Raw genomic sequence first — 5000 nt, forward strand, 5'->3', positions numbered from 1 at the left:
TTCAGCTAAAAACTCGAACCGGAGAAGATTTCGTGACCGTTTGAAAAAAGTGTCCCCGTTTCAGACACTTGAACGGCTACTGGCAGCAAACCTGTAAAATCTCAAATGCTCTTTAAGGGGGTGTGAGTTCTCAGAGGTTTGATGAGGGATAGGGGGCCAATACAAGGGCCAAGTACCAGCACCCATCGCACATCATGTGCGCACACCCCCCCGGCCCCCCTCCCAATCGTCGGAACCCCAATGCCGCCGGTCAGGTTCTCCGGCGGTACTCCGGCGATGCTCCGGCGATGCTGTCCCGAGTGAAAAAAATGCAGCACCAGCACATGCTGGAGCCAAGCATGTACACCGTGGCTCAAAATCGAACTTCGGCCAAGGCCTCGACCATCAATGGCACATGATGACGCATGGTGATGGCACATGCATCGACCATCATCGGCATAGGCTGCCCTTCGGTACGGGCACTTACCTCGACCGCCATCGGCACAAGCTAGGCCCTGGTGTGGGTTGTTGCCTCGATCACCATCGGCACATGCTGAGCCTTGGTGCGGGCGGTTGCCTCGAGCACCATCGGCAGACCCTGGGCCCTAGTGCGGCCGGTTGCCCCGATAACCATCGGCACACGCTGGGCCCTGGAGCGGGCGGTTGCCTCGATCACCATCGGCACAAGCTGGGCCCTGGTGCGGGCGCTTGCCTCGACCACCATCGGCACACGCTGGGCACTGGTGCGGGCGGTTGCCTCGACCACCATCGGCACACGCTGGGCCCTGGTGCGGGCGCTTGCCTCGACCACCATCGGCACACGCTGGGCCCTGGTGCGGGCGCTTGCCTCGACCACCATCGGCACACGCTGGGCCCTGGTGCGGGCGCTTGCCTCGACCACCATCGGCACACGCTGGGCCCTGGTGCGGTCGGTTGCCTCGAGCAGCATCGGCACACGCTGGGCCCTGGTGCGGGCGGTTGCCTCGATCACCATCGGCACACGCTGGGCCCTGGTGCGACAGGTTGCCTCGAGCACCATCGGCACACGCTCGGCCCTGGTGCGGGCGGTTGCCTCGACCACCATCGGCACACGCTGGGCGCTGGTGCGGTCGGTTGCCTCGACCACCATCGGCACACGCTGGGCCCTGGTGCGGGCGGTTGCCTCGAGCACCATCGGCACACGCTGGGCCCTGGTGCGGGCGGTTGCCTCGACCACCATCGGCACATGCTGGGCCCTGGTGCGGGCGGTTGCCTCGACCACCATCGGCACACGCTGGGCCCTGGTGCGGCAGGTTGGCTCGAGCACCATCGGCACACGCTGGGCCCTGGTGCGGGCGGTTGCCTCGAGCACCATCGGCACACGCTGGGCCCTGGTGCGGGCGGTTGCCTCGAGCACCATCGGCACACGCTGGGCCCTGGTGCGGGCGCTTGCCTCGAGCACCATCGGCACACGCTGGGCCATGGTGCGGGCGGGTGCCTCGAGCACCATCGGCACACACCAGGGCCCTGGTGCGGGCGCTTGCCTCGACCACCATCGGCACACGCTGGGCACTCGTGCGGGCGGTTGCCTCGAGCACCATCGGCACACGCTGGGCCCTGGTGCGGGCGGTAGCCTCGAGCACCATCGGCACACGCTGGGCCCTGGTGCGGGCGCTTGCCTCGACCACCATCGGCACACGCTGGGCACTCGTGCGGGCGGTTGCCTCGAGCACCATCGGCACACGCTGGGCCCTGGTGCGGGCGGTTGCCTCGAGCACCATCGGCACACGCTGGGCCCTGGTGTGGGCGGTAGCCTCGATCACCATCGGCACACGTTGGGCCCTGGTGCGGGCGGTTGCCCCCACCACCATCGGCACACGTTGGGCCCTGGTGCGGGCGCTTGCCTCGACCACCATCGGCACACGCTGGGCCCTGGTGCGGGCGCTTGCCTCGACCACCATCGGCACACGCTGGGCCCTGGTGCGGCAGGTTGCCTCGACCACCATCGGCACACGCTGGGCCCTGGTACGGCAGGTTGCCTCGAGCACCATCGGCACACGCTGGGCCCTGGTGCGGGCGGTTGCGTCGATCACCATCGGCACACGCTGGGCCCTGGTGCGGGCACTTGCCTCGACCACCATCGACACACACTGGGCCCTGGTGCGGGCGGTTGCCTCGACCACCATCGGCACACGCTGGGCCCTGGTGCGGCAGGTTGCCTCGACCACCATCGGCACACGCTGGGCCCTGGTGCGGGCGCTTACCTCGACCACCATCGGCACACGCTGGGCCCTGGTGCGGCAGGTTGCCTCGAGCACCATCGGCACACGCTGGGCCCTGGTGCGGGCGCTTGCCTCGACCACCATCGGCACACGCTGGGCCCTGGTGCGGTCGGTTGCCTCGAGCACCATCGGCACACGCTGGGCCCTGGTGCGGGCGCTTGCCTCGACCACCATCGGCACACGCTGGGCCCTGGTGCGGGCGCTTGCCTCGACCACACGCTGGGCCCTGGTGCGGGCGCTTGCCTCGACCACACGCTGGGCCCTGGTGCGGCAGGTTGCCTCGAGCACCATCGGCACACGCTGGGCCCTGGTGCGGGCGCTTGCCTCGACCACCATCGGCACACGCTGGGCCCTGGTGCGGCAGCTTGCCTCGAGCACCATCGGCACACGCTGGGCCCTGGTGCGGTCGGTTGCTTCGAGCACCATCGGTACACGCTGGGCCCTGGTGCGGGCGGTTGCCTCGATCACCATCGGCACACGCTGGGCCCTGGTGCGACAGGTTGCCTCGAGCACCATCGGCACACGCTGGGCCCTGGTGCGGGCGGTTGCCTCGAGCACCATCGGCACACGCTGGGCGCTGGTGCGGTCGGTTACCTCGAGCACCATCGGCACACGCTGGGCCCTGGTGCGGGCGGTTGCCTCGAGCACCATCGGCACACGCTGGGCCCTGGTGCGGGCGGTTGCCTCGACCACCATCGGCACACGCTGGGCGCTGGTGCGGGCGGTTGCCTCGACCACCATCGGCACACGCTGGGCCCTGGTGCGGCAGGTTGCCTCTGGTGCGGGCGGGTGCCTCGAGCACCATCGGCACACGCTGGGCCCTGGTGCGGGCGGTTGCCTCGAGCACCATCGGCACACGCTGGGCCCTGGTGGGTTTAGGCACATCTTCAAATTTCTGCCGTGCCAATGCCATTTTTATGGCTTGTAAATTCATACAACGGTCCCCTAAGCCTTCACGTGAAGTTTCGTTGGAAGATGACTCGTTTTCTATTTTTCACGATTTTCGAAACTTTTTGCGGTTCGGGATTTTTTAAAATTTTTTTATAAGGATTTTTGGCCCCAAATTTTGTAGGCGTGATCCTTCTATTTTTGTTGGCATGCACAAAAAAATTCAGCTAAAAACTCGAAGTGGAGAAGATTTTGTGACCGTTTGAAAAAAGTGTCCCCATTTCAGACACTTTAACGGCTACTGGTAGCAAACCTGTAAAATCTCAAATGCTCTTTAAGGGGGTGTGAATTCTCAGAGGTTTGATGAGGGATAGGGGGCCAACACAAGGCCAAGTACCAGCACCCATCGCACATCATGTGCGCACACCCCCCCGGCCCCCCTCCCAATCGCCGGAACCCCAATGCCGCCGGTCAGGTTCTCCGGCGGTGCTCCGGCGATGCTCCGGCGATGCTGTCCCGAGTGAAAAAAATGCGGCACCAGTACATGCTGGAGCCAGGCATGTGCACCGTGGCTCAAAATCGAACTTCGGCCAAGGCCTCGACCATCAATGGCACATGATGACGCATGGTGATGGCACATGCATCGACCATCATCGGCATAGGCTGCCCTTCGGTACGGGCACTTGCCTCGACCGCCATGGGCACAAGCTGGGCCCTGGTGTGGGTTGTTGCCTCGATCACAATCGGCACATGCTGAGCCTTGGTGCGGGCGGTTGCCTCGAGCACCATCGGCAGACCCTGGGCCCTGGTGCGGCCGGTTGCCCCGACCACCATCGGCACACGCTGGGCCCTGGTGCGGGCGCTTGCCCCGACCAGCATCGGCACACGCTGGGCCCTGGGGCGGGCGGTTGCCCCCAGCACCATCGGCACACGCTGGGCCCTGGTGCGGGCGGTTCCCTCGACCACCATCGGCACACGTTGGGCCCTGGTGCGGGCGGTTGCCCCCAGCACCATCGGCACACGCTGGGCCCTGGTGCGGGCGCTTGCCCCCAGCACCATCGGCACACGCAGGGCCCTGGTGCGGGCGGTTGCCCCGAACACCATCGGCACAAGCCGGCCCTTGGTGCGGGCTCTTGGCTCGACCACCATCGGCACACGCTGGGCCCTGGTGCGGGCGGTTGCCTCGAACACCATCGGCACACGCCGGCCCTTGGTGCGGCCGGTTGCCTCGACCACCATCGGCACACGCTCGGCCTTGGTGGGGGCGCTTGCCTCGACCACCATCGGCACACGCTGGGCCCTGGTGCGGGCGCTTGCCTCGACCACCATCGGCACACGCTCGGCCTTGGTGCGGGCGCTTGCCTCGACCACCATCGGCACACGCTGGGCCCTGGTGCGGGCGCTTGCCTCGACCACCATCGGCACAAGTCGGCCCTTGGTGCGGGCGGTTGCCTCGAGCACCATCGGCACACGCTGGGCCCTGGTGCGGGCGGTTGCCTCGAGCACCATGGGCACACGCTGGCCCTTGGTGCGGGCTCTTGCCTCGACCACCATCAGCAGAAGATGGCCCCTACGTCGAACACCATCGATACATGCCGGGCCTTGGTGTGGGCACATGCCTCGAGCTGGTGCGGGCGGTTGCCTCGACCACCATCGGCTCGCGTTGGCCCTTGTTGCGGGCACATGCCTCGACCACCATCGGCACCTGCGCACCCTCGGTGTGGGATTTGCTTGTTTGGAAAAAGTGTCCCCGTTTCAGACATTTTAACGTCTACTGGTAGCATATCTGTAAAATCTCTAATGCTCTTTAGGGGGTGGTGGTCCGGCACCCCCTCTCCCCCCCCCCCACGGGGGGAGTAGGTGTGCGCGATG

Source organism: Durio zibethinus, unplaced genomic scaffold, assembly GCF_047325235.1.
Source record: "Durio zibethinus cultivar Kanyao isolate XHJ-2024 unplaced genomic scaffold, ASM4732523v1 HiC_scaffold_400, whole genome shotgun sequence".
Taxonomy (NCBI): domain Eukaryota; kingdom Viridiplantae; phylum Streptophyta; class Magnoliopsida; order Malvales; family Malvaceae; genus Durio; species Durio zibethinus.